Source organism: Cygnus olor, chromosome 10, assembly GCF_009769625.2.
Source record: "Cygnus olor isolate bCygOlo1 chromosome 10, bCygOlo1.pri.v2, whole genome shotgun sequence".
Taxonomy (NCBI): domain Eukaryota; kingdom Metazoa; phylum Chordata; class Aves; order Anseriformes; family Anatidae; genus Cygnus; species Cygnus olor.
The window spans coordinates 5,115,500-5,130,625 of record NC_049178.1 but is presented as its reverse complement, the minus strand read 5'-3'; the positions used below and the strand labels follow the sequence as shown (position 1 = coordinate 5,130,625).

The following is a 15,126-nucleotide window of genomic DNA, read 5'->3' as shown; positions in this document are numbered from 1 at the left end:
GAGTGGCAAGTGAACATATGATTGTTAATAACGAGAGAGAGGAATGTCAACCAGCATCACTTTGATAAAAATGCACACCACAATTTCTGGGAATCTGTAGTATGAGTAGCACAGTGTTGGAACTCTGTAACACAAGTGGCTTGGCTGTTGTGGGTGAGGATAATGTGGTCGTATCATGGGCACACAAGGGAGGTCAGAGGACATATTTAAAATGTTTATGGGTGAACTTGGAAGCATTTTAAGACTGCTTAAACAAGGTTGACTTTACAGCTTTATTCATTCATAGAAGCCTGGTGGATTAAGAGGATGCTACAGCTGTGCATCTGCTGTATGGTACTGACTACCCTGCAAAGGGCAAGAAAATTAAAGAGTTTGTGTGCATGTCTCCATGAAGGACTAAGAGAAGCTGCTGTCTGGTTGTGAGAAAGCAGGGCAGAGGCCTTTCCAGGATTGTGAGACTACACCTCTCCTCTAGGCTGTCTACAGGAGACAAAGACTGGTGAGTGCTGAAAGGTACTTTACTCATTGAAGAAAGAGTGAGAGAAAGCACATTAAGATCTACTGCATCATTTTCCTAACAGACTGGAAAAGTCTACCAAGTTTAGCAAAGAGCATTGTACCAAAACAGACTGACAAATACCTGCAGCTCTCTGGGTATGTTTATGGGTTCTGCTCAAACAAGCTGCCTTGCCTGGGATTTGAGGACACTTTTTGAATGGGATTTCAAGGGTTATTGGAGAAAGGAGATACAAGCTGTCTTCATCCTGAACTCCTCACGCATTAGAAGGATACGTAGAAATCCATGCGGGCATAGGCTGTTTCCTAGCATTAGTGATGTGTGTCAGAATTGCCCTGCACTGCTGCCACATACCCATGCACAAGAACCAGCGCTTTCCAGAAGCACCAGGCAGAATTACTGTGCACGTGCAAGCCAGTCACACAGCTGTCAAACAGATGGGCCATATTCCAAAAGTCTACGCAGGCTCGGACCCACACATTTCTTTTTACAAAACCTGGTCAAAATACTCTTACCCTCAAATAAGATACTGGTGCCACTTTAGAAAAATTACTCACATGTCTGTACTGGACATTCTTTTTATACCACTAGCTTGTTCCCAAGTTGGGCTGACAAAGCAGCAGGGGGAAGAGAGATGTCCTTTTCAAATTTGCTGCTGCTTTGCCAGCCACTGCTACAAGATAGGAGTGTGTGGCCATGAGGAAATTATAAACAGACTTTTAAAAATTGATTTTCTCAGCACACATAAGAAAAGCAGTGCCGTCTTCCAATGTGCTTTCAACACTAACATTTACTGGGAAAGTGTATGTGTCTGAGTGTGCACACATACGGTGTTTAGTTTGGCTTCTCTTTTTTTGACATGTGAAATGTCTTTTGGATAAATTTATATAGATATAAGTGAAATACTGTGCTAATAGGAGCATGCAATCATCATCATCTGTAGAACCCAAGTCAAAACAGGAATAATTAATGTCTACTTGTTTTCCTAGAGAAAAACATTTTTTTTTATCTGCTTAATTGATTTCTTCCTTCTCCCTACAGTTCTGCCAGCTAAAATTGACTTTAGAAATGCTTTTGCAAGGGGTCTCCTATTTATCAGGCACTCATGGCCAATTGAAAAGAACATCATCACAGGCTATTTATAAAATGTTTTTTTAGTGGGCTACAAATATCAAATTTGGGGTTAGAGTTAGGTGGCAAAATAAATTGCAACTGAAAATTCATTATGGAGGAATTTTATGTATTTTCAAAGATACAGCTTTGAAAACTTCAGAAGAGGACAAAAAATTCTTGAGTACATTTTTCCAAAATGATAGTATATTACCCTCTCCCCAGGAAATTAATCAGAATGTAATCAAAATACTTTTCCAGCTGCTGAAGTCTCTTCCTCCCTTGTGGATCTCTCTCACATAAATCAAATCTCAAATTCAAAGTCATGTTAACTGGACAGCTGTTCTCTTAAGCTACATGAAGTGGCAAGTATCTGTTCTTATCTTTGTTGTGCTTTCTATAGCCCTACTTTATGGGACTTCCTTACACAGAGATCACATAAGGGAGGAAAAAAAACCCGAGCCTATAGCTAGTATTTTCTACAAATCAAGCAGAAACTTTGTAAGTGCCAGTGGAATGTGGTCCTCACTTATTCAGAATTGTGACTTTTGCTGTGGCATTTCCACCCTACAAACTGGGATCAATGGAGCTTACCAATCTTTCCTCTCATGCCTTACTCACAAGGCTTTCCTCAGAGAAAAGCACCCAAGCCCTGGGTATTTACTTACATCTATACGTATGCCTCTACCATTCTTCATCTTGCAAGAGCCCAGCATGGTTCTACAACTCAGACACTGTAGAGTTGGATTACCTTAACCTCTACACTAAGGCTGCCCACCCTGGAGAGTGAAATGAGGCAATTTTCAACAGCATAGAGCAATACCACACAACAATTTGGGTAGGAAATGAAGAACAATTACAGCTGCAGGGGAAATATAGGGCAGGCAGAATGTAATTACGCAGGCTGGAATATGGCCAGAACACTGGGGCTTAATGTTCTTTCTTACTCCTGTGAAAGGAACAACAAGAATGCTTGCACCACAACAGCCAGACTCCAGTTTTGCTTTATCTGAACCACAGCACCTCCCATGGCACAGTTCCAGCACTGTAGTAGCCATAGGCTGGTGTTGCTCCAAGGGAACTAGTTGCCTTTCGATGTTCATTGCATTAGGTATAAAGACTGAGGAAAGAGCCAAATCGATTTAGAAGTGAAAGCAAAATCTTCTAGGTAATTTAAAGGGACATGCTTTCAAACTGCAAAGCACAGCACCACTGAAACAAGTGGCTGTTGGGAATCCAGATTCTTCAGGTGACTTTCTTTTTCTGTATTGATGTCTAACTTCTTGAGGTATAAAATCTGTAGGCAGACTAGTCAGGTAATCCTGATGTGTTGGACAAACACTACCTTTGTCTTTAATGAACACTATGAAGAAATGAGGGCTTAGGTACGTAGAAGTATATGAAGTGTAAGAAATTCTTCTCATAGGGAAGAACATACTTATTGACAGAGGAAAACTATAATGGTGCTACTTTGCTATTGGACCTTTCTAAGCCTGTTCAAGAGTGTGTGAAGGATGGATCTTGTGCTTATACAGTCATCTTTACAGAGCTTGATTCCCCTCTGTATTAATAAGAAAGCAAACCTCTTTCAAACCAAGCAGTATACACACAAAGCTTAAGATTCTGCTCAACAGCTCACACTGCTTCAACACAGCAAGATGTCAGTTGCACAAACAGGAGAAACATGCTAATGAGATTCAATTAAGCAGTATAAAAGAACTCATTCAATTGACCTAGTGCATTTCTAAGCACATTTCCCACAAAAAAGATCCAGAAACCCTCAAGAGTGTAGCGATCAATGAATTGAGTACAAAGTCCTCGGGATTTCTCAAATTCTCAAAATCTGAAACAGTCAATTCTGAAAGATATTTTATAAAGGAGAAGCAACATTTGCAATAGACTAGAATGGTACACACATGCCAAAGTCCTTGCACAAGTGGCCAGTAATCAGAAATCCACATATTTCAAGCAATGTGTTTTGCATGCCTCTACTGAGAAGTAAGGTGTAAGGTCTCACTTGTTCCTTTGTGCTCTTCACTGATAACGTAAGTAGCAGTTTAGATGTGAAAAAGCCCTGGGGAACTGCTTTTTTCTTCCCATAGAGTAGGGGAGTGAGTTCACACTGTACTCCACCCATACAGTCTGTGAAATACCATCTCATCCTGGGATTTGTGCTGTTGCAACAAAGTAGCACAGGAACCATATGAAATATCACCGTGTGCTAGGCTGTCTGAGATAATGTGTTTCTGTGTGACGAGAGGTTTTCTTAGACAGCAAGGTACTGTTCTTTCCAGAAAAGCACCCAGGACATTGCTCTGGAATGGGGGGAAAAAAATCATGGCTCCTCTCAGGTGAATTTGACATGGTTTGCAGTATGAAAATGATGTTAATTGCAATTTTAAAATAATATCTCTTTAGCTGTTATCAATGAACTCTAAAGATCAGTCTTAACGGTAGGATCCCTGATGGTTTGAAGCACTGTGTGTTGAAGAAAGAGATTTTGAAAACTTTTTGGATGACAGGAAATGTTGGCACTGCCACCATCTTCACGTCTATTGTCCCTGATGAAACTGGCTTTTGGTACTTCCTCAGCCATACAAGGCTTCTATAGTCTCTTTTCTCCTTTATTTGAATGCTGTGATGAGAGACTCAAATCTTTTTGTCCCTGCTATACTTAGTATCTGTCCTTGTATGCAATAGTTTTCTTTCTCTTCCAGATGTTATCAAAGTCCAACAACTGGTCTTGAGAGCCAAGACAGATGTAAGCTATTTTTTAAAACACAATTCAAGCCAACTTTCTTTCTTTGTGATGTAAAAATATAATGAAACATTATGAATGCCTTTTAATGCTATAGAAATGCAAAAATAAGTGCTATAATAATCATTAGATTATTTATCATCATCTGTCAAGGCCAAATCCTAGCTCTAATAGTAATCACTGTGGCTAGGCTCCAACGTAATTATTATCAGGGACCTGCTCCAAAGACCATCATCAAAGTCAATGAGAAAGTTTTTCCCACTGAGTTCAGGGTACTTTGGATGAGGCCCTAAACCGTCTAAGCCTGCAGAAACTGTCTGGTCCTTCAAAGCCAACACTCACAGCGCTGAGGTTGCTGGTGATAGAGATACTCCAAGGCAGCAATCTCCATAGTACTACCTAGGGAAGTTTGACCAACCAGATTTAAAAAGCAGCTAGGTCCTTTCCTTCATTACAGCAGGTTGCTCTATGCCTTACTGTCACCTTAACAGTTGTGGTGATGCCGATCAGTTTCTGTATTGTGGTTTGCACAAGAGGATTTTTCAGACCAGACTATTGATTTGGCAGGCCAGAAATGCATTGCAGCTTGGACAGCAACTTACTGAGCAATGGCAGCAAGACCTTTCTGTTTTCACAGCTTCTCCACTTCGTTCTTGAATAAGGCATAAGGAGCACAAGTTAAATTGTAACATCTAAGTATTTCCAAATCAAAACCAAGTTTGTTGAAATGATATAAAGTTTTCTCTGCACTTTGACCCCATGAAAAGGTGGATAGGGGTAGTTTCAGTAGTCACACGCATTCCTGCTTGTTTTAATCAACAGATAGTTAATAGCAAATTATGATCATAATAGCATGTTTTATCCCAAAGACTCCAAGACCTCTCGATAAAACATTGCCTGAGTGCTGTGCAAAATTACACTCAAGCAATTGAGTTCAAATGAGGGTGGCCCTGCTTTAACCTCTGCAATTTGGCCACTTTCAAGAGTGAGCGCAGCACCTACTCATCAGAACACGTTGTTCCATGCAATGAGAAACGGCAAGAAGATTCTCTGAAAAAGTCAACGGGAACACTGGCGAGTACTTGAAAATTACTACTCGGATAAGAACTGGGTGAGGAAAATGTGAGTTAGACTTAGGTTAGCTAGTACAGATAGGAAGCTATGGGATCTTGCATTAAAAATTCTAGTCAGAACCAGAATTCAGCTGATCCAGTACCAACATTTCACCCATCTTTCTGTTCAGTAAGTAAGGTAACACTGCAACACCTGTGTAATTACATTTTTTATTCTAGCCCTGGCTAGCCATAACCTTTTCTAGCTTTTGAGAACTGGTGACTTATAACCAAAAAGGTAATAACCAGAAGCCTTCTCTCTATTTGCTGTAAGTTAGTTGTTACCTGGCATCTAGCCGTCAAAAGCTCTAATATAAAAAATAACAAGAGCAGAAAGAAAGAAGGAAAGAAGGAAAGAAGGAAAGAAAAAGAAAATGCTGACCACAGGGTTATATTTTTTGGGGGGAAAAAAAAAAAGCTCAGTGTAAATGTTACATTTTTGAAAGATTACACTCTGGAATTGTTTAATCAGTTGACATATAGAGTGATCAGAGCAACCATCTGTTCTTTGTGTTATCTAGAACAGCATTAAAAATATAACACTGTAGCTTGTAAGGTTTAGCGGTATTAAAATTGGTGCGAGCACAGTGACAGCAATAGCTCTTAAACCTGCCAAAACAAGTACTGACTTGCTTTATACTTATCAATGTAACTGTTTTCTTCCTTCAGGACTGCAGATAGCAGCTTCCAGTTTAAACTAATTTTCAGTTTCCTCAATTGAACTATCATATGTTCAAGGTTTCAGCTTTCAACAGCCACCCCCCCCCCCCCCCCCCCCCAATACTGGCTTTATTAGATTGCTAAGACACTGTCTCATAACATTTCTTGCCAAATGCACACTTAGACCCTCCAGATCAGCCAGGTTATGCCAAATTCCAGGAAGTGGTAGTTCAGTCCCACTGGAATGCCTGTCCTGCATGTAAATCTCCGGCCCGTTTTCTGAATTGATTAGGCACTGAGACACTCCAGATTTACTCCCTTCTTCCTCCCAGAAATGCCTGTGTTAGCACATGTCTTCCCATGCAGCCGAGCCCATGCCCACCCAATGTGTACTTCAGGAGTGTCAGTGGTCAGTCACGCTCCCATGGGGACAGGTTCTGTGCATCCAGGAACCAGACATTTAATGGATTCCTCTAGGTATGTGCTTCTGAATCACCAGCTTGCCAACAAAGCAGGTGAAGCCTAGCACATTTATAAATAATCTGTAGGAAACTCAGGGAAAACCTCACAGTTTTCCTCCCCCACAAGATCTTTAAACAGAAGCTCCATTCTCTTAGAAGTTTATAAGGCATTCTGTAGGATACAACAGCATTACAAATCAGATAGTAAGTTCAGTGGAGAGACAGACATCTTTATGTGTAGGTACCAAGAGCAGTATAGCTACCAAGTGTCAAGAGCACCACAAGCTTGTGCAGTCTGAACTGAAATCCATGGTGTATGCTGGCTGGTTAGACTAGACTTGATACTTCAATGTTAGCTTGGACAAGTCTGTGTGTCTTGTGAGTCAGTATAACTGCAGCCCCCCCAAATCTCTGGGTTATGATGATGGAGCAGTAGCAGATCTTTTTCAAGTCGATGAACTGTAGCATGACATCCAGTATTAAGCAGAACTTTCCACCGGACTCTGTCACAGCTTTCCTAGCAACTAAATCTTAAATAGTTAGAGATAATGACTGCCTCCAAAACAAATTACAGACTTCTTCCTTTCAAGGGATGTAGTCAGGAAAGCTGTAGATTGGAAGGATGGGTCAGAAGGGAAGGAAGTACGGGCTAGCATTTTGGCTCTGTGATACCACGGTACCTGTTCCCAAGCACATTTTTTTTAGTAGGGTACTTTTAACTTTCCAAAAGTCTCAGGGATCATAACCTGAGCAAACTGCATCAAGGTGATCTTGAGATCTCCTGTCCTAATAAAACTGCACTGAAATGCAGATCGCATGCAGTGACCAGCTCACGAACAACAATTTGGAAACAACTGTGCTAGGTTGCTCTGCACAGTGTTGGCTGTTAATGGAATTTGCCACAGAATTTATTTCCCTAATGCTGAGTTATTCTGCAAAATTGGAACTTTCATGTAAAAAGAAATGTATAGCCCTAGCATAAGTATTCCCTGTAATTAATGAGCAACAGTGTTAAACTCTGCTAACATATTTTCTACATTAAAATTCACAAGAAAATCATTCACGATTCTGAGCAATCTGGCAACCTATTCATAACTGGTTGGGTTTCAAAATGGCAATTAGCCGTTTTGTGTGATGTATCCTCTCTACCTGCACTTTCTAGTAGTAAACATAAGTGTTTGTTTGTATTGCTATGTGATGAGCATGTGTTAAACGTTATTTCACACATAATACTTAACTTCACAAAGAGCAATGTAGAAATTAAGAAGACAGGAAAAAAAAATGGTGTGGGTTCATAATCCACATAAATGGTAAATGATAACAAAAAACAAACAAACAAACACCTCCAGGGCCTGCTTGGGAGGAAAAGAGGGCCAGGTCTTCCTGACTTGTCAAATGGACAACACTACAATGCGCTACATTGCTGTTTCTGTTGCCAGTTTTGTGTACCAACAGTTACGTGTAACCAACAGATGTTAGCAGGTACTTACAGAAGCTGTGTTTTAGTGCAGGAACTGTACAGGACAGGATATGGGATTGACTCCTCTAAGACAAAGATGAATACTTTAATCCTGCAGCCAGGGAAACCAGTTTGTCTTGAAAAACTCTCTAGAGAATGTTCTTTTGGTTCAGTCCTCTGACCATTTGTCAACACCACTCACTCATTTCGGACAGCTACCTGGGAAAGCCCAATGTCTTTTCTTCTAGCTGTTAACGCTAACGGCTGTCTATGGCTGTCCTTGGTGGGACACAGGAGAGCATCTGCTCTGCAAGCTGTGGGACAAGGCAGCGTCGATCCAGCGTGTCCCCACCGCGGTGACCTCGCCGGCTTGTGTCCCCACCGGTGAAGATGCCCTCCGGGGTGAGCTGGCCGGGGATTTCTGACTGGAAATCCTACAGTGAGAAGGTGTCATGCTGAAAGGGATGCTTTCAGCTTCACTGAAACTGTTTTCTTTCTCCCCTTCCTCCCAGGAAGGGGGTGATCCTGACCAGTTCTTTTCGTACACTTTGAGGTTTTGGGAGAAGTTTGGAAACATAGCTGTCTCAGCATTTCCAAAACACGGTTCTAAGCTCTCCTGTTTGAAATAACTTTCCACGTAGAAACACCGTAAAACTTGGTTGGAGAGCGGTCAGTGTGTCAAGCAGACCCCAGACTCGCGGTTCTTGACTTCTCTATTCAACTTTCGGTAACTCAGCCGGGGGGGAATCCGGCAATCGCCGAGCCGCGAGGGAGCGGAGCTCCGCGGCGGCTCTGCCTGAGGCGCTCCTCTCGCCTCACCTGAGGCGGACGAGGGGGCAGGGGCGAGTCGGTGAGCGGGGCCGCCTCCACGCAGGGGGTTAGGGGGCTCAGGGGGGCGGCTGAGGGGGGCCGTTGGCAGCCGTTGCACCCCCAGCGCTCCCTCTCCTCAGGGGCGGAGTGAGGGCGGGCAGGGGCGGCGCGGACCCGGCCCCGCTGCTGCGCGGCCGCTGCTGCGCGGGGAGGGAGCGGCGGGCGCCGAGCTTCAAATGAACATTACCGGCGCTCGGCGAGGGCAGCGCCGGTGGCTCGGCCCTGTTGGCGGCGTTAGCGGCAGCACCTCATCCTCACCCTCACCTTCCTCCGCCACGGCGGCAGGTAGGCTGTGCGCGTCTAGCGTGCCAACTTCCAGCCTTGCAGCCTTCCCCGCCGCGGCGGCTCCCTGAGGCGAGGCGGGGCGGGGGGCGCGGGGCGGGGGCCGTGAGGTGAATCCCGCCGGGAGCAGGGCGGTGGCGGTCGGGGCGCTTCGTTTCTCGCCGCTGCCCGAGAGCTTTGAGCCCTCGGAGCTTTGCCATCTGCGGGTGCGCCCCTGCCCGCGGACAGGAGAAGAAAGGCGGGGCTGGGGGCTGCGGGGCGCTGCCGCGGCTCCGCGCCCTCGTTCCAGCGGAGGGCTTCACCTCGTCCCAGTAAAAGTTATTTCCAGGGCGGGGAGTGTTTTGATTTCTTTCGTTTAGCCTTAAACGTGCCGGAGTGCTCTTAGCCCCGAACGGAGCCTGGGTTTGCAAGCGCCAAGCGCCGGTCCGCGTTTCCAGCTTGTTGAGAACGTGTTTAAAGGTTGAGTTACAATTTCAGCTCACGTATTACGTTTGCACAGTTCCTTTGGAACTTGTCTAAACGGCCTTTTCAACAGAGTAGAGTGAACTTAAAAGAAAACGGGGTCAGGGGTAGATCCCGGGCATCAAACCCTTCTCAGGTCCCAGGAATCGGCTGGGGAACAGCACGGTTCCTGCTCTCCGCGCACGCTGCTCGTTTCGTATGTCGTTGGCATTTCTGACAGCTCCTGCAGCCCATCAACCAAACGGTTTTAGCTTGGTTTACTGCAACAAACATGGTTTCTAAGCCTGTGTTCTTACGCAATTGTATTAGTCGTCCTTGACTCTAAGGGGCTTGAGGTTCTGGCAGAGGTTGTGGTTGGTCTTAAAGTAGTAAACTCTGTTTAGCACAAGCTTTTTCTCTTCACGGTTTTAGGGTTTAGATTTGTAGAAAAGACGATGACCGTGAGGGAGCATGCTGGGGAGAAATAATGGGCTTGGATATTGAAAAAGGTTAAGGGGTATGTTTTATTTTCAGTGTTCTGTACTGGACACAATGGAGTTCTTAAGTTATTGTCTGTCTCGTGAAGTCTGCAAACAAGAACTGACAAATATTTCTCTCCCAGTAAGTGGGTCAGATGATAACATCTTCTATTGGACCTTGTACTTCTGTATTGGACAGCTTTGGTTGCTAAGTAGCTATGAATTTCTAATCCCAAAGTAAATGATGTCATAATGACATCACCACGTCCTTTCACTTGATTGATTCTCATAAGAGAACAGTAATGAGATTTGATATACATGTCCCATCTCTTTAATATTCTTCCTCTGCTTCAGGGGATTTCCTGACCTGCCTGGCAAATTCCAATGAATCGCAGTGAGCTCTAGTAAAAAGACATTGCTCTGGAGACCGGGTGGAACATTAAAGGGGCAGTCGCTGATCCTTGTCGCCTCCAAACCCAAGGAACTTGGCAGCTAATATTTTCCGTGTGGAAATCTAGAAATGAAGGACAGCAATACAAAACTTGAAGTTTTTAAATTGATTTGCAGGTGCTAAGGGAACTTGAATTTCAAAGACGCTCAGCTTGTTCAAATTGGCTTTAATTGGGTATGTGGAGCTTCAGCACTTCTCAGGACCAAGTCACTTAATGTGTGCGAATCTGAATGCTTTAGATGGGGCAGGGGAACAGGGAAAACATAAGCTGACATCTTCAGTTGCTAAAATAAATTTAGTCATAAGGGTGAGTAGGTGAAATCAGTCAGAAATTGCTGTGTTAGTACTGTTAGGATTTTTTTTTTTTTAAAGGTAACATTGTTTAACCATTGGTAAGCTTGGGGCGTTTTCATATGAACATTGCCATCATAAGAAACTCCTTGTAGCAGAGTTCTAAATCTCTGGAGTATGTGGAATGTGTAACAACCTGATGTTCTGTGTTTCTTCAGAGGCTAAAGGTATAAACGATGTCATTTGGTGATGATCAGGTGTTTTTACAGCTTATCTTTATTGTGTGTTTGTTCATATGAGCTGGGGTCTGCATAATTACTAGGCATTTGTGTTCATGATAAATAGCTGTGTTGTGATAATTGACTTATTCATACCCAAAGAGTCTGAAATATTCTAGGTAGGGCTGTGCAGATTTTGTGTGTGTAAATCTCCCTATTTCACATGAACGTGGAAATGGGGAAAAACAAAGCAATTCTAATGTCTAACTTGTTCAATACGTAGTTTTGTTTGATAAAGTTAAATGCTGAGTCTGCCTCTGGCATTCAGGGGCTGCATCCTCCGATCTCGTTTGATTCCTGAATATTGTGGGTCACTACAAATGCATTGCGAAAGTAAGCACCAATTTCTTAGCAAGCAAATCGGTGGTTAATGTGTTTGCTAAAGGTACTGGCTGCTGATGTGATGCTTCTATTATTGCTAAAGTACTGCAGCGCTGATGGCACTATTAAGTATAGCACAGTAGTAACTGAACATGAGGATTGTGAACAAGTGAAGTAGGAAGGTGGTGGGGGAAGAGGTTTTTGACTATATTTGAATCTATTCATTATGTAAGGGCAATCCAAGCTACAGATGCCAAAAGGAAATTTCTAAATAATCTGTAAGAATTCTGCAGTCATCGTCCTATCTGCAGTGACAAATTTCCACAAGCTTTAGATGCTTTCTGAGATGACTCAAGTATGAACAAGTGATTTGGAAAAAAAAAAATATTATCTCTGAGGAGAATCCTTGGTGACAATTTCTTTTCATGTTATCTTAGGATTTTCTACTTACCATGACTACTTCTAACTCAGGCTCACATTAAATGTTGGAAGTGAAAAATGAATTTGGACTTGGGGACGTATCTGTGCCTTTCACCTGCATGTTAGATGGTCATCTGTGACATTTGCATGGTTGTGCTTTTAATATGGTGACACATCTGGTCACATAAAATGCAGAAAGTGGTGCACCTCAAAGCCTTTCTGAACGCTTGTAATGCAAGGTTGATGCTGCAGTCCTGACCTCTTTGAACAGGCAATGACAGTGCAGACGTGGCCAAACAGAGAGACGGTGAGCACTTCCACTGCCATGGCAGATCTTGCCTTAAAAGGCAAGGTCAATTGTTGCAGCAGTTCGGTAAAGCAATGGACAAGGCAACAAAGTCTTTTGTTGTACGAATAGCAATAAGAAATGCAGACTTCAGACTTCTGCTATCAACCCTAAGATTAAGCTGTGTTCAAATCGCAGTTGAATTATCTGGTATCTGGCTTGAGAAAACAACAGTTGATTTGATATTAGTGAAATTCTAGTACCTGAGATGCGTTGTTCCCCTGCTTCCGGAGGTATGTCGTTTTGGCTGTCAGTGTAAGGATAGCTCATGTCTCAGCTTTGTCTTTTGTTGTAAGCTTTGTGTCAGAATGGACTGAAGTACTGAGTGGATTATTGACTTTTTTTTACTTATATTTTAAAGGGGAAAATAATATGCACACATCTGAGACTTCCACAGGCCACTTGTGTTTTATAAAAGGAATACCAGCAGTTACATATTTGAAATGTATTTTGCTCAGTCAAATTGAAAGAGATCCTGAAAAGCAAATCCATCCACACCTGGATCTCCTTTACCATTGAAAAATCTCTGCTAGCTGCATGGAGTGCTGTTTTAACAATGCAGGCAGGATTTGGTCCCTGACATAAGAGGAAACAAACATTTTTTAAAAGTATCTTGGTACCGGTACTCTCCTTTCAGTTATGAGGGAATTTGAAGAAAGAAAATCCCATAGTGTAGCATGAAGAACAAACTGTTTCCAAGAAGAAACCCTTTGGCTTTCCCCCAAATGTATTTTGCAGTAGTCTTAACCGTTCAAAATCTGGCCGACAGTCCAGGTAGAGAATGCAGAAGATGATGTCCACGTCCTCTGCAGACTGAGTGCTAAAGGCTGCCCTCAGTTGCACTGGTGGAGCTGGAGCAACGTTGGCGTGAGTGGTCATGCTCTGGCTTTACCCCAGAAAGAGACCCATCCCATTCACATTTAAATTCTGGTATTTCTGTGGTATTACTCTAATCAGACTTAAATGTGCAGAAAATAGCACTTCCTCGACAATAATTCTGCTTTGTACTGGGTTAATTACAGCTTTTCACTACAAAAGATGCTACAGGGAACCCACGAGGCATAGCAGGTGCGAGTCCTTTGACTTCAGCTGTAATTGCTGCACTGCTTTGAGTAATCACTTTGGTGTCTCAGAAGTCCTGTGTTTATCTTACTCTGTAGGAATTCTGATGTGCCGCTGTTGTCTGCAGAAATCTAAAAGAAATAAAATCAAATCCAGATGTCAGCCTTACACGCTGTAGCTAAACCTCCATATTAGATATGACAAGGTTTAAGTTAGGCATGCTGAGGCATCAATTGTTCCAAAACTCACTTCACATCATGAAATCACTTCTGAAAATTCATTGTCTAGAAATAGAAGTATTACTTAAGGATGATCGAGAGAGGTGTATTTTTTTTTTTCAAGCTAGAAAAATCTTGATTTATATATTTATTCTCATTTCTGTATTTTAAGAGAGATGTTGTTAGCAAACTTAATGCTGATTTTAGTCTGAAGTGCCATCTTAGAATTGTCTTTGCATAAATTAAATCTTTTCTGTACAAAGTAACTTAAAGTATGCTTAATTAATGTTCAGTTAGCGATGTTATAATTATCCCTGCCCAGGGCAAGGGCATTGGAACTGGATGATATTTAAATCCCTTCCAACACAAACCATTCTATGGTTCTGTAATGAAAAGCACACGGTAAAAAATCAGCCCTTCTGATACCAAGTGTTTTCATATGCCTTCCAAGCAATGCGTACACAAGTCGAGGAACTTTGCAAAACTGTGTAATGAGACCAAAAACTAGGGCAGGAGATGGGAAGGAAAAATCATGGCAGCTGTGAATAAATACACAACATTTTCATTTAAAAATATACCTTTTCAGTTACTGATCAGTGTATTTCTTTCAACAGGAACTAAAATTTCTTAATATCAGACAGATAATTCCCTTGAATTCTGCTTGTGCAAGAAATTACTCTCCCCTAAGTAAAATAGATACAACTAAGCTCAAGATACAAGCTATTTTCTCAGGGAAGTTTGCTCAGCATATTCATCACTTCTGAGTAGTTGTTGGAGGGGAGGGAGAAAGTTTGTGCAGTCACTTTTCTCCTTATATCGCCTTTCTCCTTCAATTTGCCCTTGAAGGTGAAGGGCACACACCAGCATCTCTTCATCAGCCTGAGCCCTGGAATCGGTTAATTTGGGGTTCAGTGGTGGAGCTTAGGGGAAGGGGCTTGCTTCTCATGTTGGTTTGGGGTTTTTTGTTTGGTTGAGTCTGACAACTGGTACCCTGATTAAAGAAAATATTCTTCTCTGTCTAGGTGATATTGCTATTTAACACATCTTAATTTCAGGCTCTGCCAACTGTTTCTCCACTGCACGACTATTTTCTCAGTGAAGCTGAGATGAAATGAGGCAGCTGTTTTAAAAACAAGTGTCGCAGGAATAAAACATGGCCTCCAGTTGTGGTTACAACAAGTGGGCACTGTTCAGTATTCTTCTCTCTACCTCTTTTGTTTTTAAAGGCTAATGAAAGCCTAAGGAGATGTTCACAAAACCACATGAGCACAAGTCCTCATTATTGCACTGATGATGGGCCGTGATGCTGGAGGTTTTGCGTGCTGCATCTTTGCCTTCTGTAAATGTTACACATAGCAGGAAGGGAGAGATAAAGTGACACAGATGCTTTAATTATGATTTGATTACAGAACAGCCAGAGGAGTCTATTCTGAGGAATGTGCAATTAGATAAAATTCTTAGGACTAGTTAACCTCTGAAAATAAAACTATCTGGGATAATCTGAAGTGTGCTTTTACCTTCAGAAAGATTATCGTTCTGCAAGAATCTTGCCTTTAGTGTGATAGATCATCTCTAGCTTACTAGATGTGT

The 15,126-nt window shown here is 42.4% G+C and overlaps 1 protein-coding gene across 2 annotated transcripts in view; it reads left to right on the top strand.

Moving 5' to 3' along the window:
* The first annotated feature begins 9,063 nt into the window (after positions 1-9,063).
* SLC6A1 (solute carrier family 6 member 1) overlaps positions 9,064-15,126 on the top strand; it is a 58,302-nt gene continuing 52,239 nt past the window's right edge. The window contains exon 1 of one of the 2 annotated variants that reach the window (XM_040568422.1): positions 9,064-9,232. The gene's annotated coding sequence lies outside the window, so the exon portion shown is untranslated. Of the gene's footprint in view, positions 9,233-10,492; positions 10,775-15,126 lie in introns of those variants that run through there. The other variant, XM_040568424.1, reaches the window with a different exon arrangement.